Genomic DNA, 24,008 nt, shown 5'->3' on the forward strand with positions numbered 1-24,008 from the left:
CCTCTGCCCTGCCCTGGCCTGCGGGTGGGTGCGACTGCTGCTGCCGTCACACGCACGTGGGAACGGAGGCACAGAGAGGGTGAGTCACTTCCCCGACGTCACACAGCTAGCGACACTGGCCCTCTCGTCCTCACGGCGCTGACGCCCACGGAGCCCACGATGTCCGAAACGTCCACCCCTCCCTGCCCTCCCCCGTCGGGGCCCAGGGCAGGCTCCGGCAGCCTCCGCTCCGCCAGCAGGACCCAGGGGCGCCTCTTCATCCGGGAAGCCCTCCGAGCTTCCCGACCAGCGAGGCAGGGCTGCCCCCCTGCCCTCCCTGCCAAGTGCTGACGGGGCGTCCAGGTGGACTTCGGGGGCTTGGGCCTCACGTGAGGGCGGCAGGGCCAGGCCTCGGGGGGCACTCAGGAACTCCTGTCCCCGCACAGCGGGCTGGGCTGCGGCAGCCAGCACCCCCACGCCCCGGGGCCGCCCCAGCGCCACAGCCCCAGGGCCCCACTTCCTCCCCAGGCAGCGCCGGCAGCAGGAACCCCGGCCCGGCTGCCTCTGGCCCTGGCGCTGCAAGGGCCCCAGTGGCTGCAGGAAGAGGAAGTGGGGGGGCAGGCCCGAGGAGGAGCAGAGGAGAGGCCCCACTGGGTGCCCTCGGCCCACCCCCGCACCCCACGGGGGCGACCAGGGCACTGCGGCCGAAACCCCAGCAGCACAGGCTTGCTCCCAGACTGGCCCAGCGCTCGGGGACGGACGGACGAGTCACGGGGGTAGGGGGTTGTCCTTGGCGGACAGGGGCCCCACGTCCAGGCTGTCCCCTCAGCAGACGCTGCCCTCCCAGCATCGGCCAGGCACGGAGGGGACACTTGCGGGGCCACAGGAAGCCAGCCTTGAGCCCCGGAACCCAGCACCCCCCCACCAGCCTCTGCACCCCCCTCCACCCCGCCGGGCCCAGCAGCCCTCGGTCTTTGCTGGAGGCCGTCTGTCCTCACCCCTCCTCTCCCAGGACGTGTGCCCGCCGCCCCCCCCCAGGACGCCTTCCCAGACGCCTGTCACCCGCCCAGCTCCTGCTCACCACGCCGTGGTGGCGGGATTGGTGTCTGAGCCCTCGCAACCGGGGGTGGCAGGGACGGATGAGCCAACCAGCTGGAACCCCGAACCAGGCAGAAAGTGGAGGCGGCCTGTGGGCCGGAGGCTCTGGAGCCAGATGCAAAAGGGTCCTTCCCCACCCCCACCCCCACCACAAGGAGCAAACACAGCTTTGTCCCACCTCTCCCCGGTGAGCTCTCTCCCTGGGGGACCGGAGGAGCCCCAGGTTCAAAGCCCAGCTCCCTGCCACTGGCCCTGGGAGCAGCAGGCTGCCCACAGCCTGGGCCTCGCCTGCCTCACCCGTAAACTGAGGTGCTGACACCTAAGCCGGGGTGGGTGGCGGGAGCGAGGCGCAGGTCACAGTGGGTGGCAGGCAAGGCTGCAGGACGCAGTGGCCGAGGAGCCCGAGGAGAAGGCTCAGTCCCCAGAGCTGAGGGGCCAACCACGGGGCAGAGGCACGCATGGGGCAGGGTCCCGAGGACCTGCCACCTCGTCTCCCTGCCTCCCGGTGACAGCCCGCAAAGCCACCAAGCAGGGTGAAACCTGAAGTCCCCCAAGGACACCAGCAGCCCCACCGCCCACCCCCCGTCTGCTCCCCAAAACGCCCAGGCTGACTACCCCAGCCCCAGGGGCCACAGGCTGCCAACCAGTCTCGGGGGCCACAGGCCTGCGTCCCGGTCCTGGCTCTGCCGCCGCCCCACCCCACACCCCGGGGCCCTGGGCAGGCCCCTTCCCTGACCTGGGTCCCCGTTTCCCACCTTGCCAAGGCTGCAGTGCCGGACCCCTGAGGCCCAGCTGCGGGGGGCCATGGGGAGAACCGCAGGGAGGACGACAGGCGGGCACAGCCAGGCTGCTGCCACCTGACCCCGGGGGCGGGGGCCGGGTCATGGCGGGGTTGTGGAGGGGCAGGCAGGGAGTTGAAGCATTACCCTAGCCAGTCTCTCGTCTTCAAAATGCAAGTGCCCTGTTGATCCCTCCCCCACGCCCGCCGCACAAGCTGCCAGAGTCAGTAAATCCCTTCGCTGTCTCCTGCGCCAGTTCCAGTGCCAACGCTTGGGAAACGCCCCCCCCATTCATTCGCCGTGAGAGAGAGGCTTGTGCTCACTCCTCCAACAGACACGCACTAGAACCGTGTGTGCGCGCCAGGCCCCAGGTGAGGGGCCGCCGGGCCGCGAGGCCGGTGCTCCTGGCAGGAGCCCCCAAAGGCAGGGCCCCAGGGTCCACTCCCCCGGGGGCCTGCAAGGGCTCGGCACACAGTGGGTGGCACCTGACCGGCCCACCACCCACGCGCCCCTCCTGGAAAGCGCAGCAGCGTCTCCCCTCCCCTCGGGCCTGAAATTTCACCATTAGTGATTCACTCCTTTCACACTGCCCTCCCAAGTCTCCCCTTGTGGAATGGAAATGTTTCCATGCCCGTGGTGAACACGTTTCTGATCCCTTTCCCCTTGGTGAGGGAAAACCAGAAAGGGGAAGTCGGGCCGGCCTTCGGGGACCTCACGCGATGCGCGTCCTGCCCAGGATTCCAGGACGGTGGGTGTTGGCGGGGGGGCGGGGGGGGGCACCCAGACAGCAGGGTGGGGAGGGGAGTGGGAGGAGGGAGGGGAGCCCCCTCTCACGGGCTCACAGGCAGAGACGACTGCAGTCACCGCGGGCCTGGAGGGGCCAGAGGAGGCGAGTCTGAGTCTCAAGCCCTGCGCCGCCGGCCGGGACGGCGGAGCACTTCTCCGTCCTGACTTTTCCCCGGGTGGGTGGGCGTCAGCGCGCGAGAAGCCGCGACAGAACTCTCACGTCTCGGGTGGCGAGTGCGTCCTTTCTCACCAACCGCACCTGAGCACCGAAGGCCCGTAAGGCGAAAAGACCGATACATTCTGTTACGTCTTTAAAAACTCTTCCACACGGTAAAAACTACCAAAAGCAGAATCAGAAGATGAGGGATCAGGAAAACATTTGCAACTCTTACCACGAGGAATGAAGCTCCGTCCTAGGGAAAGAGCTCCTACAAAGATTAAAAAAAAGACCCACCACCCCAAAAGAAAAAGGAGAGAAGGGGAGGGACAGAGAGGTCACAGGTCGGCGCCGTGACTGGCTCCGAAACCCAGCACTGGAGCGACGCTCGTTCACACCGCGGCGGACGCCGTTTCTGCGCCCCCGGCGGGCGGAGAGCCCCCCTCGCACGTCCCAGGCCTGCGCGGGCCGGGCCGGGTGCAGACACGCTCCCCTCCCCCCACCAGCCGCAGTGTGCGGTTCCGCGCCACCCGGGGAAGGAGCCGTCAGTCCTGTCTCCCCAGGTCGCTGACGTGCACACCCCCACACCTGTGCACACCCCCTCGGGGTGGGCTCACCCTGCGCACACTTGCAGGTGTGCGAAACAACGGCCTGCACGCCTCCCTCGCTGCCACCCGGTCTGCAGCAGCCCCCGGTGGAAGAGTGTATGTCTGTCTGTCTGACTGTCTGTCTGTCCGTCCACGGGGGCCGTGGGCCGGGAGACAGCCTGGCCCTGGAAGACGACCCGGCTGTCAGGGAGGGGGCAGCGCACCCAGGAGACGGGCGCAGCTCTGGGCGTGTCCCTCCCGCCGCCGGAGAGTGGACTTTAAAATGGAAGAGCCACCCCGGCTGGCATAGCTCAGTGGATTGAGCACGGGCTGCAAACCAAAGCATCGCAGGTTCGAGTCCCAGTCAGGGCACATGCCTGGGTTGCAGGCCACGGCCCCCAGCAACCGCACATGGATGTTTCTCTCTCTCTCTCCCTCCCTCCCTTCCCTCTCTAAAGATAAATTAAATCTTAAAAAAAAAATGAAAGGAGCCAAAAGCAAAGACACTGGTAGAAGAACCCAGAGTGACCCTGTACGTTTCATACGTGGACACGGGAAGATGTGCTCCTAACATGTCTGTTGGTGTGTGTACACATGTGCATATGTGTGCCAAACATACACGGAAATGCCTTAAAAAGAAAGAAAACAAACCGCACGGCCGTGATGTCTGAGCTGCATGAACCCGAGCGAGGGGTCACTCACCCTCCCTGCCTGCGCCCCGGTCCCCAGCTTGACAAAAGGGGGGAGTGACGCTGACCACCCACGGCTTTGAGAGGGCTCGCTGGCGCCGTGCGGGCAGGCCACCTCGGCCGCGCCTGGCGCAAGGGGGCAAAGGCTACAGGTGGGTGGGGGCCCCGACCCTGGCACAACCCGCTGCACGGGAGGGGTCAAGCGGGCCTGGCCCCCACTCTACCCCGAGAGTGGCCTGGCCTCTGGGGGCGCAGAGGGCAGAGGGCAGCCGGGCCAGGTCCTTCCATCCCGACCCCCAGGGTGGGGTGGGGTCGCTTGCACTCGGTTTCCCGCCAGGAGACGACACTGAGACCCTACCCCCCACTGGCCCAAAGGTCCCGGCTGGGGAGCTGCAGAGCGGAGACTCGAACCCAGGCCTGTCACGCTCCGAGGCCCAGGCTGATTTTCAGCCCTGCGCCTGCCTTTCCCGGGACACGCTCTGCCCGGCAGCGGGCGTGACAGGCTCCGCGCCGCGGCGACAGGCCGGCACCAGCGCCCGGTGCCCGGGCCCGTGAGCACGGCAAAGGCCCTGACGAGTCCTGTAGGGGGGGAACCCTGAACTCCACGCGGCTGGGCGTTTCCCGGTCTTTCGGTTCCAGGGACCCTCGGGGCAGGAGCCCGCCTCGGAAAACACCGACCGGAGTCTCCAGGAGCCAGCGCAGGGTCGCTCCCCAAGAACACGTCCCGGGCAGCTGTGCCCCAGGCAGGCCACTACCCTCCCCTCTCCCCACGGGCGAGGGGCTTCCTCAGGCTGGAGACCCCACTCTCCCATGCCCGCCTGCCCACCTGACTCGGGTTGGACGGGCACAGGGAGGCGGGGGTGAGCCCGAGCACCTTCTGTGTGCCGGGGGGCCCGCCCCGAGCCCGGCCTCTGGGCTGGGGGTGGGGGGAAGACAGAGGGGCGAGGGGAGTTTCGGTTCGTGCGGCACTCTGCCCTGGAGAGGCGCGAGCAGGAAAGAGCCAAACACCAGCCAGGAAAGGAGCCTCCCGCCGCACTTCCTGCTTCTCCCCTGCGACCCAAGGGGGGTGGCCCCCTGCCTCAGTCTCCCCACCTGCCCTGGGCGGTGCAACACCGGGGGGCCGGAGCCCAGGGCTGCCTGTCGGGTCAACTCAGCTCTGCCCCCGCCCCTTCCCGGCCCGATTCCTCCAGGGCAGGACAGGCCTCCTCCCATGTCTCTGAGGGCCCTGCCGCTCAGGTGAGCACAGCCACTGACCACAGAGAGGTCGGGGGTGAGGCACCCCCCACCCCCGCCCCGCCAGGACTCAGCAGGCCACGCTGGGCCTCAGCCTCCCCCGGCTGTTCACGGAACTCAGTGGGGCCCACAGGGGCCCCCAAAACCACCACCTAGCCCCACAGGCCCCAGTCTGGCACCTGCAATGCCGGCCACCACAGTTCCCGGGCCTGCTCCAAGGGGCTGGGACCCCCCCTTCCCCATGGTTTCCAAGGACCCGGGCGAGGCGCTGGGGCCACCTGGCGAGGCCCGGCCTGGAGCCGGAAGAGCCCTGCAGCGGGGGGGCAGCCCCAGCCGATCACCCCCCACACCACGGCCCGGGTGCCGGAGCGGCACCCACATGGGGTGGGGGCTCAAGAAGCACCCCCACAGCCGGCCCTGGAGCCGAGCCCCTGCCCCAGGGGTCAGTCACTCCTTCCTCCCACAAACCTCTGCTTTCCGGAGCCAGAGTCAGGCTGGGCTCGCCAAGTGCCACAACAGAATCTCGGTCTGCTGTCCCCCCCCACCACGTCGCCCAAACGCAAGCGGCCCACCCCCGGGACCATCCACCGGGGCTCCCGCACCTGCCCGGGCTCCCAGCCCAGCCCAGCCCAGCCCCGCTCACCCCCTGGCCAGAACACTCCTCCGGGGCCACCCGCACTGGGCCTTCTTCGGGGCTGCGTGATTCGACTCATTTCGGTTCCCCAAACAAGCTCCGCCCCTCGGTGTGCAGGCAGCGCCTGCCTCAGAGCGCTGCCCGCCTCCCCACCCCCAAACTGCCTCTGCCTGGCAGACTCGTGCCGCCCTTCGGGGCCGGCTCAGCCGCCACCTCCTCCAGGAGGGCCTCCGATCCCCCACCTAGCCTGGACGCGGAGCCTGCCTCAGCACCCCCGCTGCTGCCCACCCTTCCCACGGCCGCACGGGGCAGCTGGCCTGCCGCCTGGCCAGGGGGGACACATCCCCCAAGGCTGTTGGCTGCCCACGCACCGTCCAGCTTCCAAGGTCCAACAGAGCCTGCGCCGGACTGGCAGGCGGGGGCGCGCCCCCTGTCCTGTCGGCGTGAGCTCCGGCTGCTCAGCGGCCTCTCAGCACCCGGTTTCTCAGCTGAGCCATGGGGGCAAAAGGTCCCCCACTCCGCCACCTATTCTGACAGTGACCTGACCTCGGGCTATGGAAACTCATAAACCCAGAAAGCGCCTATGGTGGGGGCCGACCTTGACCTCATTGTGCTGTTTCTGCTACAGGAAAACAGGCTGGGGGGGGGGGAAGCCCACCGCCCACCGCCCACCGCCCACCCCCACCCAACCAGTCCTCACTGGGCCTCTGGCGAGGTCTGACGCCACAACGACACGGAGCTCGTGCTGTGGGGACAGGACAGACACATGGTAAGTGACCCACGTGAGGGACGACCAGGGCAGGGGAGCAGAGGTCGGGTCGGGTCGGGTCGGGTCGGGGCGGGGGCCAGCCCCCCGCTGGCTGAGCCCGCGGGCCCTGAGATCAAACAGGCGCGAGCCCCAGCTCCGCATCAGAGCGGCGGTGTGGCCGGGCGGGCCCATCAGCCGCTCTGGGTGTCCTCGCTCACGGGGCGGACCGGTACCGGCGCCCAGTGCCCCGGGCTTCACACCGAGGTCGGCGGCTCCGAACTCAGGGGGCGGGGGGCGGCCACACAAGGCTGGACATGGACAGGCACCGGGGGACACGCTCCGAGACCCAGGGGGCCCGGTGTCCCTTCCTGCCAGCCCCCCCAAAGGCACATCTCCCCCCTTGCCCCGGCCCAGGCAGCGGGGCCTGACTCAGGGGTGCAGAGGAGCTGCCCCCGCCCCGGCCCGGCCCTGCTGGGCACTGCGGCACCCCCCCACCCCCCAGGGACCTGGGCAGGAACTCCGGGGCGTCTGTGTGCTCTGAACAGGACGCTGCCCACCCTGAGGCAGCACCGGCCCTCTCCCAGCCAAGGGGGGGGCCCCAGGGACACGGGTCAGGGCGGCCAGCAGCAGGGACGGGTCAGGGCGGCCAGCAGCAGGGGTGGGCAGGCCCGGGAGACGCCTGGCTGCCCGCTGCAGACATGGGGAGACCGAGGCCGGGAGGAGGGACCCCTGGCCCCTAGTCCACGCCCCCAACCGATGGAGTCCGGGGGACGTGAGCCTCCATCACAGCCCCTGCCAGGAACACTCCCACGAGCCCCGAGGCGGGGGAGCCTTCTGGGCCTCAGTTTCCCCATCTGTGCAGGCAGCAGCTGCACCCCAGCATCCGGGACACCTCGGCCTGCTCAGCCTCAGTGACTCGGGCAATCAACGACCCAGGTCAGCTGCACCCCCTCTCCTCCTGAGCTGGAGGACCCCGGAGGGGGAGCCCTCACATGGAGGACACGGGGAGAGGGTGGCATGGCCGAGGCCGGGGAGGGGTGCACCGGGCTGCTGGCCCCGAGGGAGCCAGGGGCCAAAAAGACAGGCCCGGAGGGCGGGGGCCCCGAGAGCCAGGACAGGGGCTTCCACAGCGACACCAGCCAGGAGAGGCCCACTGGGTGGGTGTGTTGGAGGGACCCAGACACCCCCAGGCGGTGCTCGGGGCTCCAGGCCAGCCAGCCCGTCCACCCGGACACCAGGTCAGCTCAGGCACGGCACCCCAGCACAGCGCCCCAGCACGGCGCTGGGCGGGGCCCAGGAAACACCTGGAAACAGACCTGTCCGAGACATCGGCAGGTGGCGGGAGAAGGGATGGTCCCCAGTGTCACAAGAGAAGGGTCACCCAAGAGGAGCTGAGCCCACCTCTGGCCCCAGGCTCACCACCCACCCCACCAACACCTACAGGGCTTCCAGGGTCAGGGTCAGGGTCAGGGTCAGGGTCAGGGTCAGGGTCAGGGTCAGGGTCAGGGTCAGGGTAGGGGTGGGGCCAGGGAAGGGCAGGCCTGGAGGCGGCTGCTGCACCCAGGTGTGCACCCGGCCGTGAGGTCTGTGGGCAGTGGCAGGTGGAGCCACATGCTGATGGCTATTGGGTGGCCACGCTGCCACCACCCTTTGGGGACAGGGGTGGCCAGAGCCACAAGTGGACAAGGGGGATGGGAAGGAGCAGAGGGGCACACGGCAGAGGAGGGGCTGGCGGGGGGGGGGCTCCGGCCGTGGCCTGGGACACCCTAGCCGGAGCTGGCCGGTCTCGGATGCCTGGGACCTGGGGATGGCCGACCAGCGGGGGGGCGGGGGGGGCGGGGGGGCGGGGGGGCGGGGGGGGCAGGGGCGGGGCGTGGGCTGCCAGGAAGGCCCGCCCTCACCAGCCCCTCCTGCCCTCCCCTCCCACCAACCCTCCCCCCCACGTGTCTGCCCCCGACACACACGGCCACAAGACAGTGACGACAGCAACATCCAACAGCAACGCCCACCACCTCCCCCGGGTCGGGTCACCGGCTGCCTCTCCTGCCGGGGGCAGTTGTGGTGTCTCCGCCTCATCTGACCCCACCAGCACCTGACACTCCGGGCACCACCGGCAGCCTTCTCCCAGGGGTGAGGAGCCCACCCAGGCCCTCGCCCGTCTCCCGCTGTGCAGGGAGGGGCGTCCCCAGTTCTGCCTGGGGGCAGGGGGGAGGGGGGCTGACCCCACAACCTCCAGAAGACCCCTGCTTCTCACTGCTGTTGGGTGTGGTGACCTCATTCTCTCCATGACACGGGCCACACGGGCCCCCGGCTCCTGGCTATGCAGGTCTCTTTAAGCAGAGCAGACGCTGCCCCCGCCACCCCCAGCTGCCGTCCTCCATCAGCACCTCCTCCCACCCTCAGAGACCAACCCCACAAAAGGCCGGACTCGGCCGCTCTGATACAGGCGTGCGGTGAGACGGCACAGAACTTTCCAGCAGGTTCCGCCCTGTCCTCCGACTGGGCAGAGCTGCCACCAGCTCAGTGTGACCGTGCCCCGCACCCTCCTCCTCCAGCACAAGAGGAGGGATGAGGACCAGCCTGCTCTCCGTGGCCCGTGGGGGGTGGGGGGGTGGGGGGTGGGGGGTGGGGGGTGGGGGGTGGGCTGGCCGGTTGCAGAAAAGTCCACGGGGCCGGTCGTCCGCGGCCCAGCTGAGGCCGGCCGGAGCGCACGTCCCTGACCCTCGGCCTGACTCGGGCCCAGCCGCCTGTGGCGGGTGCGGACGGGGCGCCGGGCCCGGGACCCCCTCAGAGGAACCCTTGTCCTCGCCCCGCCCCATCTCGCTCTCCACAGACCGACACGGGGTCCCGACCTCCAACACGGCAGCCCTCGGGGGTGGGGTGCGCACCCCGGAAACCCGCCCACCGCGTGAGCAGGACAGGACAGTCCCCACGGGGCCTCTGTCTTCCCCTCCGTGAACTGGGCGCACAAGCCCCCTCCCGCACAGGGCGGTGGGCGGGGCCCAGGTTTACGCAGCAGCGACGGACTGTGAAGAGGGGTCCGAGCCCCCAGAGTGACATCCCGCGGACCTCTGTCTCCCCAGGAAGAGCCCCTGCAGCCTGTTGGGGGGCCCAGTCCCCCCGCGTCCCTCCACTCACGGCCCCCAGTCGACGCGACGCCCCCAGACCCCGCCCCAGCACAGAGGCCCCTGGAGACCACCCCCACCCCCCACCCCCAGAAAACGGCCACTCCTTTTCCACAGAACGCCACTGGACGCTCTTCCCCCCCAAGCACACACCCCCCTTTCCGAGGGCCGAGAGTCCAGAGCACCCCGAGAGCTTCCCTCCCTCCTTCCCGCCTCCACACCCACCCCCACGGCAGGAAAACCCCAGGGCACACAGGGCCCGCCGGGGCAGGCGGGGAGACCCACAGGCAGCCTGGGCGGCCATGGAGGTGCCACACAGCGCCCCCCCGACGCCAGCTGTGCCCCCCAGAGCCTGCGCCTCCTGCCCGGGCAGCCCCTCCACCCCTCTCCCGTCCGCTCGCTTCCGCACCTTCCTTGGGGGTGTCCGGGGCCGAGACGTGTTCCAGAACACACACCCTCACGGTCCCCGTCGGGGACGGGCTCTTCCGCCGACACGTGAAACAGCTGACAGACTCAAACACGGTCACGCCGGCGGAGGCCCGGTCCGCCCGAGGGTCCCCCCCACCGGGCGAGCAGGCCCCCCACCCGAGAAAGGCCGGCCTGGTCCCCCCTCACACTGTCCGCCTGCGCTCCGAGGCCAAGAGAGCGAGTGACGGTCCCCACAGACCCAGCACGGACACTGGACACTGGCCGGCTGTCCAGCCCCAGGGCCGGGCGCCCTGAGGCTCAGAGCCCGGCCCAGCCCCCTGCCTCCTTCCCCTCCCCCGAGGGCTGGCCACAGAGGAAGCCCGCCGAGCCAGCCGGCCTGGACGCCATGTGGCCGTGACAGGCCAGAGCCAGCCGCTCCTCCGCGTGTCTGCGCACACGTATTCCATGAGCTCGCGGGGGGATCTGGGAGGAGCCCCTGCCTGCAGCCCACGCGGGCGTCGGGTCCCGGGGCCCAGGGCTGGGAGGGGCTGCGAGAACCCGGCCTGTGCTCCCCCGGCCTCCCGGGGGTTCCGTGCCGGCACGCCTCCCTCCCTGAGCTCCGGCTTTCTGTTTACTGCTGAACCTCATCAATTCAACGGCCCTTCCCACGCTCACTTGTAGTCATTGAGAAAAGCGAAACGGACTTGGACGCACACAAGTCCAGCCTGGACAGAGGCGCGGGCTCAGAGTCCGCACGCCCAGGAGTCCCGGGGGACGGGCCGTGGTCGTAACGGCCACCTTCCTGCTGGGCTGCGGAAGGCCGGGACACGTTATCTCTGGCCCGCTGTCCAGTAGCCAGCCCACGCGGCTGGCCACCGCCCGGGGGCTCTGAGCGCGCCCCCACCCCCAGCCCGGACCCTGTCCAGTCCACCCAGTGCCGGGCCCAGCCTGCCTGGGTGGGGGGGAGTGTTGCTGTCCAGCGGCTCCCCTCGGCCCGTCCCCACACCCTGCTTTACCTGGCTCTGCTCCAGGGCCCCTGGGCAGCGGGGCCGGGGTCTGAGCTGGCCCCGCGGTGGCCCGACCCTCGCCTGCCCCTCCGCGGCCGGCACCCAGGCGCACGCACGGGAAGGCTCCTTCCCGGCCACCTAATGAGAGTGACTCACGTCTGGGACCCACAACTTCCTGCTCATCGGCGGGGGCAGCAGCGCCTCGGGCTCCGCGCCTCTCTGGGTGCGTGGGGCCCCCCTCCCAGCCACGGCGGAGCCCTCCACGGCGGTCGGGGGGAGCCGTCAGGCCGGGCTCCTGGCTCCAGTGACTTCATGGAAATTGGAAGCTTTAAGCTGGAACAATTTTCAAAAAGTGAAAATAATACAAGCACCAAAAATCTCCATTAGGAGCCCGGAGACAAGGGCTGGGGCAGGGAGAAAATGCACTTAATGAGCAATTAGCGCCGAGAGCGGCCTGGCACGGGGCCCCGGGCCGCCTCTGCCGCCCACCCGCCGCAGGACTCGAGCCTCAGTTTCCCCACCCACCCTGCGGGGGGGAGTGGCCTGGTCCATGCCGGGGAAGTCCAGGGCCTCCAGCTAGCCTGCGGCCTCTCCAACCATGTCACGGCTGCCCCGCACTGGGGCCGGGGAGGAACCCCGGGGCCCGCGCAGGCGGTGATCTCCGGGCGGGTTTCTGGGAGGGTGCGTGAGCAGGAAAACCACCGTCTGTGGTACAGTCCCCCCATGTCTCTCCTGCCCTTGGGGACAGTCTGGGGGCCCGTCACACCGAAGTGGAGCCCTGCACTTCTCACCCAACCACCCACTCCCCGCCCGGCCCCTCGGCCCCGTGGGCTGAGGCGGCTTCAGAGCTCCGGAGTGAGAGCCCCACCCACCGCGTGGCTCTGACCCCGGCAGCTCAGGGAGCCCCCCGAGAATGAGAAAGTCGGGGCAACGCCGTCCGACTCCCTGGGAGCCCAAGGCACATTGTCGCCAGCACAGGATCAAGGCCAGGCAGCCAGGAGGCTGGGCGGGGGGGGCATCCTCTCAGCCCCAAGCCCTGGTTCCCGGACGTACCGCCCCCCTCCCCCGGCCAAAGACCCTCCCTGGCTCCCCCTGTGCCCCCTGAGCCTGCTCCCGGCCCAGCCCGTCCTTGCACCCTCGAGGGCGGCTGTGGCTCTGCCACCTCGAATGGCAAACACGCTCGTCCGCCCCGTCGTCACCTGCCCCCCGGCCACGGCACCCCGGGCCTCTCCCCCAGAGATGTGCCGTGACCTTCCCTCCGCGCTGGTGACGGTGACCTGTTCCTAAGGGAAGCCGGCCCTCCAGTGTCCCCTGGGAAACGGGACTGTCACTCAACGTGGCCCAAGGAGACGCCGTCCGGGAACCTTTCTCCTCACTACGTGGGGGGGGGGGGGGCGTGCTCCCGGTCACTGCGCCGCTCAGACACAAGCCGGGGGCCGCTGTGGTCATCAGCCGCCCGGGGGGCCTGCCGCCGCTCACGGCCGTGCTCGGACCCTGCCGCCCTGCCTGGTGGCCAAGGGCACAGAAACACCACGAGGGTCTCCTGGGGCCTCGAATGACACCAAGCCCCCCTCCCCCGCTCCCTCCTGAACCGGCTGGTGGGGGCAGGCAGCCAGCCACCACGTGGTGAGGGCGCGTGGTGGAGGCGCGTGACCTCACCACGCAGGGACCCAGGCCTCCTGCCAACCAGCACCGACCTGCCCGTCCTGGAAGCAGGTCCCCCAGGCCAGGCCCAGACGGGACTGCCTCATTCTCTGAGTGCCACCAGCTCAGGAGGGAGTGAGGGTCACCTGTCATCTGCTCACAAGGGAAAGAGTCACCTGGCCCCAGCACAGGCACGCGACACGCCCCCATGACATTTCTGCCGCACGGACCCGTGCCCGGACCCTCCCCAGGAGCGCGCAGCAGACGCAGAGCCCCCGAGCGGCCCGCAGCAGTGTGCGTCCTCGCGGGCCCACCTCCCCAGCCGCTGCAGCCCAATGCCTCCTGGTGGGGGTGGGGGCGGGGGTGCATTCCAGCGCACCGACTCACCTGGGCCTCCAGGGCTCAGGGACACGCTGCCGGTCCCTTCCCTTCCCTTCCCTTCCTGGGAACATGGGGAGGGGCTCTGGCTCGTCCCTTCCCTTCCCTTGACACGCAAGGGGTCCCTCCCCGCGACGGGCGGGACGCCGGGTGTCCAGAGCAGAAGGGGCCCCCTGGGGTCAGGTACGAGTTACGGGATGCAACCGGGCCTGCGGACTCCTCCGCAGAGGGTGCTAAGAGGCGGCGGCGGGGTGAGCCTTGAAGCGATCCACAACCCACGTCAACACCTGTGCTGCGGACGCAGCGCCTCTGCTAACGCCCTGGCCCCCTCCCCCCCCCCCCCGGCGGCCGCTGCCCCCCGTGCAGGGCTCAGTCGGAAGGGTGGCTGCTGGTCCCAGTTCCGACGCCGGAGCAGAGAGATGAGCAACTGCACGTCGTGTTGGCACGGCGCCCGGAGGCCAGGCAGCCGGGTCCCACCGCCCCCTCCTTTCTGCCTCAGCGGAGCCTGGGCAACAGGGCCCGGGCCGAGGACGGGGGCAGCCCGGGTCAGGCCGCGTGTTGAATAACAGCGGAGAATCCTGAAAGACCAGATGTGGAAGCCGCGGCCCTGCCAACCCCGCGGCCTCGCTTCCTCCGAGAGACTTGGCAGCGGGCGACACCGGCAGACGCCTCGCCGTCCTTCCCCAGGCCCGGCCGTCGGCAGAGCCGGCCGCCCCGCGGGCCCTGGAAGGAGAACTGGGGGCTCAGGACTTTCTACCGTCACAGGGTTTGGGGTGGTGTTGTTTTTCAAAGCCGCCTGGAAAGACGTACACTGCTGTGTTCTCGGGCTACTTCCAAGAGGACAGATTCTGGGTGGTCCCTCCTTGTCACTTAGGGTTCCTGATTTTTCAGTGAGAAATGGGAGTCGTATTTGTGGCACAAAATCAGCCATATCCCTGGCTGGCGTAGCTCAGTGGATTGAGCTCGGGCTGCAAACCAAAGTGTCCCAGGTTCGATTCCCAGTCAGGGCACATGCCTGGGTTGCAGGCCATGACCCCCAGCAGCCGCACATTGATGTTTCTCTTTCTCCCTCCCTTCCCTCTCTAAAAATAAATAAAATCTTTAAAAAAAAATTACAGCCACTAGAGAGGAGACAGGAGGTGACTTCCTCCTCGTGTCCGGGGACGAGGCTCAGAGCCCCGGCCCAGCAGGCCGAGGCGGCCTGGCCCAGTGGGACCCCTGGGGACCGCTCTGCCTCTCTGAGCCGCGGTCTCCCTGCCACACAGCGAGCTCACCCAGTGGGTCGAGCGGCTCCCACCGTCTCTGCTGTGCGGTGGGGACCGGAAGGCCCGCCGGCAAGGTCCAGCCAGCCAGAGCCAGCCGGCCTTGCCCCCTGCCCGTCGGCTGCAGCCGGCTGCTCAGTCCTTCTCCTTCTGGGCGCCCGCTGACCCTGCGCCCCGGCTGCTGGGGAACCAGAGGCCAAAGGTGGCACGGAAGCGCTAGCAGCCCCACACACAGGGCTCCCCACACCCCCGGCTGCAGGCCAGGCCCGCCAACCTGCCCGACCCCCTCCAGGAAGGCGGTACAGCCCCATTTCACAGACGACCGGGGGTTGGAAGGGGGAGAGAAACGCCCACCTACATACACCAAACCAAGAGGCAGACTGCAGCGGGGGGCCCCTCCGTGAGCCCCTCCGTGAGCCCCTCCTGGGGCGGCTGGCACCCTGCCCTGCACCCCCCTCCTCAAGGGCCAGGGGGAGCCCACGTTCACCTGCTGCATCTGGTTGTCATGCCTCCTTGGTCTCCTTCAATCTGGACCTGCCCCTGGGCCTCTGAGACACGTCTTCTTAGCGCCTCCTTGTCGTGCACGAGGAACTGGAGCCCAGGGAGGCCGGAGCCCCTGACCAAAAGCCACCCGGCTGGGAAGGGGGAGCGGGACTCAAGCCCAGGCCCGGGAGGCTCCCTCCAGACGGGGGGCCTCGCAGACACCAGCCTTCGTTAATCATTGAAAATGGCCTCCTCGCGCAAACAGCTGGACGGCGGCTGCGGACGGCCACTCACTCGGCAGGTGCTCATTAACGGGAGGCCGTGGGCCGGGGCGCGAGGGCTGGGCCGCCAGCCCCCGCACCTGGCCCAGCGCCCAGCGCCCCGCCCTGCAGGGCCCCTGCCAGCCCCTCTGTATAAGCTGGGGGTGGGGGGGGGGGCAGAGAGGGCCATGCAAGGCCGGGTGGGGTGGGGTGGGGTGGGCAGCACCTCCTGCCTTTCCCTTCCCCTCTTAAAGTGACCATCCAGTTGGGGAGGACCCCCAGGCGATGTCCCTGACCCACAGACCACCTGTGTGCTCCCGGGGACCCCTGAGGTCTGCCGCCCAAGAGGGGGCTGTGCTGCAGGGAAGGCTTTCCAGGAGGCAGGAACGGTGGGGGCCGGAGGGGAGGGGGTGGGGCTCACACGGCAGAGACGGACAGGGCTCGGGGCCCCGGGGGTCACACGGCAGGACCTGCCAGGAGGAAGAGGAGGGGGAGCCCACCAGCGGACCCCCGACCTCAGCTTCCCCCTGAGGACCCACCGGAAGAAGGGGCTGCCCTCTCCTCTCGGGGCCCAGAGCCCTCCGTGTGCCGTTCCGCCCCAGGCCGGGTGCCTCAGCCTGGGAAACCCCTCCCTCTCTGGTTCCCAAATGGGCGTCGCTCGGGGCCTGGAGGGTCCCTCAACTTGCCACTGTCACCCCCTGGCCTTGACCAGCTCTGGGGAGGGGCCGCTGTCACCCTGGCTCCCACCCGCCCGCTGGCCAGCTCTCCACCCAGCAGCCGTGAGTCATGGATGCCACCGGACGCACAGGGACAGGTGGCAGGCCAGCGAGCGGCTCTGGCACCCGCGGTCCAGGCTTCCTGCTGGGTTTGGACGCTACCCGGCACTGGAACACCTCGAAACCCCGAGGCCTCCCCATGGGCCCCCCCATTAAATTCGGAAGCCTACCCCGGCCTCCGACCCCACTGGCAAACCCACTGCCCAGTTTCAAACCCACAGAACTGCTCTTGAAACTTTTCCAGAACAGACAAAACAGGAATCAAGTTTTGCTTTTCTTCCCCATTGTAGCCAGTTTTGAAAACGCAGGAAGCATGAATGAATAAGAAAACTATCTATCAACAAGCTTCCCAGAGGTACCCCAATGAAGACTCCTCCCGCCCCTCCTCCGACCGGCCCGCCCTGCACGGGCCTCTCCCCCCAGCGGGGTCTGGGGTCAAGGTGCAGCCACTCTGTGTCTCCTATTGGCCGGCGGACTCAGGAAGGCAAGGACCGCACCCACTCCCGCCCCCTCCCGGGCACAGGCCGGCTCCCTGTGCCACAGGAGCCACAGCAGCCCTTCGGCAGTCTGTCTGTGTCCAGCTACAGGGAAAGGGGGTTCCACAGGCGGGGTTCAGCAGCCAAGCCCCGGAGCACCCCGGGTACGGGGCAGGAACAGGAGGGAGGAAGGCAGAGGCCGGGTGGTGGGCGGCAGTGTGTCTTGTCCCTGGGAGAGGGTTTGTGGGAGACCACTGGAGACTCTGTCTGCCGAGGTGGGGTCAGCTCCTGCTGTGCACTCCGACAGACCCTTCCAGAACCACGGGAAGGCCGGGAGGCCAGGCCCCGGTCCCTGCTTAACTCACAGGATCACATGACACGAGGAGGGAGCCACAGCTCTGCAGCCATCCGGCCCCGGAGACGGGAGGGCTCCCACCTCCCCCTGCCCTCTCCCACAAAAGGTCTGAGAGCACCCACTCTCGAAGGCCTGGGGGCTGAGGAGAGAGGACCCATCTGAGGATCCTGAGCATTCGGTCCTAGGGTGGGGCGAGGGGCGAGGGGCGAGGGGCGAGGGGCGAGGGGCGAGGGGCGAGGGGCGAGGGGCGAGCTCCAAAAGGCACCCGGGAGACCCAACTCCCCATGCGCAGTTGCCCCCCGCCCCCCGGTCCCCAGGCGCAGCCGGCCACCCGTGTGGGGCTCCTCACCGCACCTGCAGCCTGTGCGGCCTGGCCCCAAGCCCACAGCGGACGAGCTTTCCTCACGGGGTGGGGGGCACCCGCCCGCACGGGAAAGCAGTGACCGAATGCCCGAGTCCCCTCGTCTCAAAGCCCAAAGCCCCCGCCTGCCAGGTCACCTCAGCCTCGTGCCCGAGCCCACCGCCCTCCTGTTGGCCACTCATGGCCTCCCTCACTTATTCATTCATTCACTCATTCATTCATTCCTTCCCTCACTCATTCCCTCCCTCACCCATTCACGCCACTGCTGAACATCGCCCTTCAGCAGACGTCAGCCACCTTGAGGGCCCCAAACAGACAACGGGCGCAGCCCGGCCACACACGGCACCCGTGGGCCTCACCGCAAAGGCTCTGCTCCCCGCCTCGGGGCCCAGACGGGTCTCCAGCTCTGGCTCGGGGACACCAGGTAGAAACCAGGAGAGAGGGCGCCCCCAGACCACAGGCCCCGCTTCCAACCACTCCCTTCACGGGACAGGTCAGGTTTGGGGTTCCCCCAGGGGGGACCCAGCTCAGGGATCTGCCTGCCCACAGTCCCAGCCACAGCCCCTCCTCTAACTGCTCGGGGTCCTGCTCACCGTCAGCTGGGGCAGAGCTGCTTCCAGCCCCAGCCCCAGTCTGGCCCTCATGGAGTTTTCTTCCCTTGAGCTGTTCGCACTTCAAACAGACTACAGCCCCGGCTGGTGTGGCTCAGCGGATGGAGCGCGGGCTGTGAACCAAAGGGTCGCAGGTTTGAATCCCAGTCAGGGCACAGGCCTGGGTTGCGGACTGGGTCCCCAGTAGGGGGCGCTCGAGAGGCAACCACACGTGGATGTTTCCTTCTCTCCCCCTTACCCTTTCTAATATATATATACACACACACACACACAGGCACACACACATATATATGTATATATATGTATATAAAATCTTAGACTACAGTTGACCCTTGAACAAGGAAAGAGGGTGACGGGGCGCCCACCCCCACACAGTGGAAAACCCACGTGTAACTTCCGACCCCCCCCCCCCGGGCTTGCTAACCACAGCACTCTCTGTTACCCACGGCTGCTGGTTTCAGTCCCGCCCCCCAGCACCGAGAAACCCCAGGACGCTCGAGCCGCTCATATAAAAAAGTGGCGTTGAACAAGACACACAGAACAGCGCGAGGCCCTCGGCGGGAGGGGGTCCCCGACCACAGGGATGGGAAACACCGTGTCCCGCCTTCGGCCGCCGAACACCTGGATGGGAAACCCGGGGGCGCGGTGGGCCGCCTGGGAATTTGCTGAGGAAACCCGCACACCGCCTATCAGTGGGCCGGGCAGTCAAACCCGGTCCGCGGTCCCAGGGTCAGCCGTGTGCGGACCCTTCGGGGGAGCCCCCTGTCGGGGGCAGGGAAACAGGCAAACTTGTCCTTCTCTGCCGCCCCTGTAAGCCCCAGGGCTTTCCCAACGAAGGGGGCGAGGAGCCAGGGAGGGACACAGAGCTCTGTCCTGTCTTGCGGTCAGGACAATGGCACTGGGGCCCTTCTGGGCACATTCCCCCGCGTGGGTCTTGGAGGGGGAGGCGGGAAGAACACAGGGCCAGGGAGGGAGCACCTGAGAGCCCACCTCGGGCTCCGGCCAGAGTCCAAGAAGGGGAGGGGGCGGGACCGGGTCCCCGTGTGGGCCGGTACCCGCTTGCTGTCCCCCGCTGTGCCCCTCCCGGGCCTGGGGAGGAAGCCGAGGGAGGGGCCGGCTCAGCCCTCCACCCGGTGGGGCCCCACCGCGAGGCAGGCCCGAGGACCGGCCGGGCGCATCCCAGCCAACCCCTCCCCAAGCCCTGGGCGCGCTCCGTGCGCCGGGGCGCCGCGCTTCCGCCACGGGGTCCCGCCGCCACGCTCACCTGCCCCGCCGCCGTGTGTCTCCACCGCCGCGGCCGCCCCGGTGTCTGCGCGCACCGGTGCCTCCGCCACCGCCCAAGAGTCCGCGCGCACCGCCCCGGGCGGGATCCGGCTGTGCGGCAGGGACGGCCACAGGCGCCCCCCACTGGCGGTCGGGGTCCGCCCGGCCCAGCCCGGCTGCGGGCGGCGACGAGGTGGGCGGGGAGGAGGGGCGCCCCCGAGGACCCGTCCCCCATCTCGTCCCCGCCCGCCCGCCGCCACCCTGCTCGATAGCACCAGAAGTGTGGGGACGCGTGAACGCCGCACGTGTCCGCCCGCCCGCCTGGTCCGTGTGGAAGGAATGCCGGGCCCTTTGGAACCGGAGCAGGAAATAAAACCCTTTCCAACCTGTTTTCTCGGCCGCACACGTGTTCGGACCTGCCAGGTGCTCTTCCAACCCAGAGGGGAATACTTTCTAGCAAACTCTTTCAGCTGTTGCTCCTCCAGATCCGCCCCCCAACCCAGCAACGCCTGTTTCTAGAAGGATGCGTGGCCCGTGGGCTAACGCCGTCCTGCCAGGACGAGGGGGGCGTGGGCAGGAACCTGCGTCTCTCTCAGGCCTTAACTCCGAGGGGCTCCAGAGTTGGGGGCTCGGGGCCCTGCCCCTGTCGGTCCACCTTGACCCTCCGTCTGTGCTGGGGCCCGGAAGACAGAGCCAGCCTAGGAAAGTGGCTGTCACCACCTCGTTGTGCCCCCGCAGGTGCCTTCCCACAACCCAGGACGCCGCCCAGAGCAAGCAGTAAAAAGTCCTGCCGTGTTTCTGAGGTACCCAGGCTGGGTGAGCCAGAAAGTGCTCCTCTGAGTCACCACTGGGAGGGACAAAGGACAGGAATGAGGGATCATCAGGCCCAGCAGGGCAGTTAAATCCCAGGTCTCCCGGAGTCCCTCCCCTCGCACTGGGTCAAAGGGCCCATACCCCGTTCGGGAGCCCGGGGCCCCCTCTGTGGACGGACAGGGGTCCCTGGGGCGGCTGCGAAGCCCAGCTCTCGAGTGCAGACCCCGGGGGCCCTGGCCAGAGCTCCGTGGGCGAGACCCCCAGGAGTGTGCAGGTGGACCGGCACCAGGCGGTCCTAGGGCGGACAGACCGGGAAAACCCTGGTCTACTCGGAACCCAGTGGTGGCACCCGGGAGCCCGGAACCACGGCCAACTTCACAGGGAAAAGGGCCCGGGAGGGCCACGGCCGTGACCGTGACCGTGGAGGAGCCCAGCCCACAGGCCACCTGCTTCGGGGAACTATGCTGAGGAACCAGATGGTGGAATTTGGGGAGTGGAGACCCATCCGGTTTCCACTCCGGGCAGCAGGAGAGGTTCCCACGGTCCCTGGGGTGGTGGCCGTGGGCCCTCGGGGCTGGAGCTGCGTCACTTCCCCGGCAAGGTCGCCGCTGCGTGCCGTGGGCTCACCGGGGAACGTGCGAGCGGCTGGGACTCCCCGTGCCGGAGGTGCGCCAACGGCGGGCACACCTGGCCCCCATCAGGGCCAGCACCTGCGCCGGGCCCGCCGCCCCTCAACGGGACCCACCTGTCTGCCTCCAGAACCGTGAGCGCCTCAGCCCGGCGGCCTGTGTCCTGCGGCCGGCCGAGGTCAACGCCGGAGACTGATGGGGGGGCCCGCCCTCCTGGGGCTCGTGCTCAGTGCCGGCCCAGCCCTCGGAGTCTCCAGCTGGAGCCACGAGGGTGCAGCCACGAGGTCAGAACCGCCTCTGTAAACACCCGCCGTGGGCCCTGCCCCGGGCCTCCGGGTCAGCGGGTCTGGCGTGGATCCCGGGGGTACCGGCCGCGGGGCCTCAGGCCGGCCTGCACAGCGAGGCCCTAAGATGCTGCTCTCCCGTTGGGGTGGGAGCCCCGCTCCCCAAGACCTGGGGCTGGTCCGAGTGCGCGCGTGCTTGCTGACCCGGGGTGGGGAGGGGGCTCAGCGAGGGCAGAACGGCCCTCCCAGCGTGCTGGACGGGGTGGCTGCCACTTTGGGAAAAGCCGTTACATGCCACCTCACACCAGACCAACGACAACCGACAACCCACAGGTTACAGCTCCTTGAGTCTGCGAACAGGATATGCACACGAAAGCGTTTGGTCCGTGTGGGAAACCCAGTCCACACTGGAGGGCTGCAGTCACACGTCCAATGCCTCTCCCCAAACATCCATGTCGTGTGTCTGTCATCTCGGTTACCCGCCGTGGCGACAGACCCGGGAAAACAGGCGCCCCTCCCCGCCCAAGGGCCTGCACCTGCTGCCCAGGAACGGCCGGCACCGGGAGCCCCTGCCCGCCGCAACCCGGCGGGACGCCGGAGGACTTACCGGCCGAGATGCTGGGTCGAGTCTGTCCTCTAGTCTCGCTGCCTCCTCTTCGCCCCTGAAGCGGCTGTGAAAGGACGTTTTTAAGACCCCCGGGAACGGAGAGAGGGACAGGGACTGAAGTGCGAACTTGGGCGGGAGAGAGCCGGTGTGCCGGTGGCACCGGCTCGGCCGACACAGGACACGGAGCCTGGAACCGGCCGTGGGGGAAGGCCGAGGAGCAGTCCCAGCCGGCCTGGGAGAGCCCCGGAGACTCGGCAGGGGGACGTGCTGGGCGGCTCGGGAAGCAGGTGGGGCAGGGAGCGGAGGAGTCGGTTCAAATCTAAGGCGCAGCTGGGAGGGCCAGGCTCTCCCTCGCCCCGACCCCTCCACCACCGCCACCCCCCGCTGGGTGACTGTCCCTCCCCACCCAGGCAGAAGTCTGCAGGGTTTCGCCCGGAGAAGCTGACAGAGCCGCCAGGCTCCCGGGTGGGCCTCAGCGGCTGCAGGGTCGGAGGGAAATTCAAAAGGCAGTTTGTACGGGAAGCAGAGACAGACCCACCGCCTCAGGCCACGCCTCTGCCCCTCTGGGCTAGCTCCCGGGGTGCTGGCAGCCCCCGCCTTACCCCCAGGCCGGAAGAATCCTCGGGGTGACCCACTAGCGAGGCCCCGACGGGCCCCTCCTCACGGCCAACCAGCCTGCACACACCCAGGAGCCCAGCGGACGCCCACGAGGAGCATCCCACGGGCTCGCCAGGCCCCATGGTGCAGCCCCCGAAGGGCGTCCAAGACGAGCCAGCAGAGACCGGAGACTGTGCCGGCGGACAGAAACTGCCTCTCCTATCTTCTCAGAGTAAAAGGTATATTGCCACCACGAAGCCAAGTAGAATGCTAAAAAAACCCCAAAAACCAAGGAACCCCTGGGGACAAAAACAAAACCCTCAGACACGAAACACCAAAGGCAGGGGGTTGGGAAGTAAAGCTAAGTAAAAAGAGATGGAAGATGGGGGGAGGAGGGAGGAGCCCCAGAGCGCTGGTCCGGGGGACCCCGTCTCCGAGTGACTGTGGATCACTGTGGAGCTCCGAGCGAACGGGGCAGGGGAGTGGAAGCGGGGGCACGCGGGGCCAGGCAGACCCGGCCCCCGCCCTCTCGTGCTGCCCCGCGGGACACGTGAAACAGACCCAGCTGATTCCCATCCTGCGATTTCAGAACTCGGGAACCCAAGACCCTGAAAGGGAAAGCAGGGAAATAAGGGGGAGGGGGCTAAAACTAGCTGCTTTCACGACGCCGGGAGTCACGAGGCGCCGCTGTCGAGCGCCGACGGAGAGAGGGAGGGTTTCCAGGGTCTGGCCGCGCCGTCAACGGGCACGAGTGAGGAACAAAGCCGCTGCCCCTTCCCAGGATGCCCCTGGGGGTCAGCAATCACGGAGAGAGCGAGCTGGGCGAATAGGGGGGAGGGGAGGGAGCCCGCAGGTGCAGGTGCAGGTGCAGGTGCAGGTGCAGGTGCAGGTGCAGGTGCAGGTGGGGAGGCCGGGGAGACGTGTGAGCAGTGGGCACAGCCGGTCGGAGCCCCGGAGAGAGCCCGTGAAAAGGTGACGTGTCACCAGGCCTGTGGCTCCTGAGCGCGTGGTGGGCTGCAGGACCCCGGCCGGGGTGAGGGGACTGAGTCAAGTGCGGGGGAAACTAAGAACAAAAAACTCCGGGAAAAACAAAAATGAACAAACTTGTGCAGAAAAAAGAGTCATTTCACCCCACAGCTCAACCGGTGAGAACAACGTCCACCAAGCCCCAAAAACGTAAAAAAAAAAAAAAATTCTGTTGTGGAAGAAAAGTCGGAGTCCGGGGCGTGGGAAGTGAACACAATTTCAAGAACTAAAAATCAAGACGTGTTGTTAGAGGCGTGTCATTCGGGGACACGGAGCAGAACACGCCACGGCCGCCCCGGCCCCCAAAAGTTGGAAGGGGCGGCCTCGGGGGAGGCAGGCAAACTTTTAGAGCCCTTTGTTCGACTTTAAACGGAGGCAGAACGACTGCTCCTCTGCCCACCCACCCCTCGTCGCTGTCCTGGTGGGGCCCGGGACCCCTCTGGCCCCCCAACCCCCGTGCCCGGCCCAGCCGCCTCCCACGACTCTGTCCACAGGTTGTTGCATGACCCCTAGCCTTCCTCTTCCTGGGCACACAGGTCTTGCCTGCTCACGTGAAACTGTCTTCTTGAACTGCATTAAAAAAACCAGAACGGTGTCTGACGGAACCCACCTCACAACTGCTTGGAGTGTGTGTGCAAAGCCACGTTGGTGAATTCGCCCGCTGACAGGCGTACGTACAAAACGGTCTGCAGCCCCAAGTGGGCAGGAGCTCCTTTGAACACCGACACAGCAAGTAAACAGGCCACTGGCTACTTTTAACCACCCTCCCCTTCCGCTCACGTTAACGTGGGCGTTTTCAATCTCTGACTAATGGGTTTGCTTCTCTTCAACAAGGTTTCAATTCCAGGTCTCCAAACAGAAGTTAGTTATTTGCTTTAGAAACATACACGTATACACAAATTGGTGCTGTTTCCCAAATGGATTATTTGACAGATTAGTCTGAAGTTTTGGGT

The 24,008-nt window shown here is 67.9% G+C and overlaps 1 protein-coding gene across 9 annotated transcripts in view; it reads right to left on the reverse strand.

Moving 5' to 3' along the window:
• Positions 1-23,784, reverse strand: part of ADCY7 (adenylate cyclase 7) — a 46,005-nt gene extending 22,221 nt beyond the window's left edge. For 2 of the 9 annotated variants that reach the window (XM_045818371.1, XM_045818363.1), the window contains exon 1: positions 19,101-19,332. The gene's annotated coding sequence lies outside the window, so the exon portion shown is untranslated. Of the gene's footprint in view, positions 1-5,951; positions 6,031-15,001; positions 15,025-17,818; positions 17,950-19,100; positions 19,334-19,485; positions 19,619-19,680; positions 19,704-21,432; positions 21,497-23,665 lie in introns of those variants that run through there. The other 7 variants (XM_045818365.1, XM_045818366.1, XM_045818369.1 and 4 more) reach the window with 7 other exon arrangements.
• Positions 23,785-24,008: the final 224 nt, after the last annotated feature.

This window comes from Phyllostomus hastatus, unplaced genomic scaffold (genome assembly GCF_019186645.2).
Source record: "Phyllostomus hastatus isolate PE091 unplaced genomic scaffold, TTU_PhHast_1.1 phas_scaffold_345, whole genome shotgun sequence".
In the NCBI taxonomy this organism is placed as follows: domain Eukaryota; kingdom Metazoa; phylum Chordata; class Mammalia; order Chiroptera; family Phyllostomidae; genus Phyllostomus; species Phyllostomus hastatus.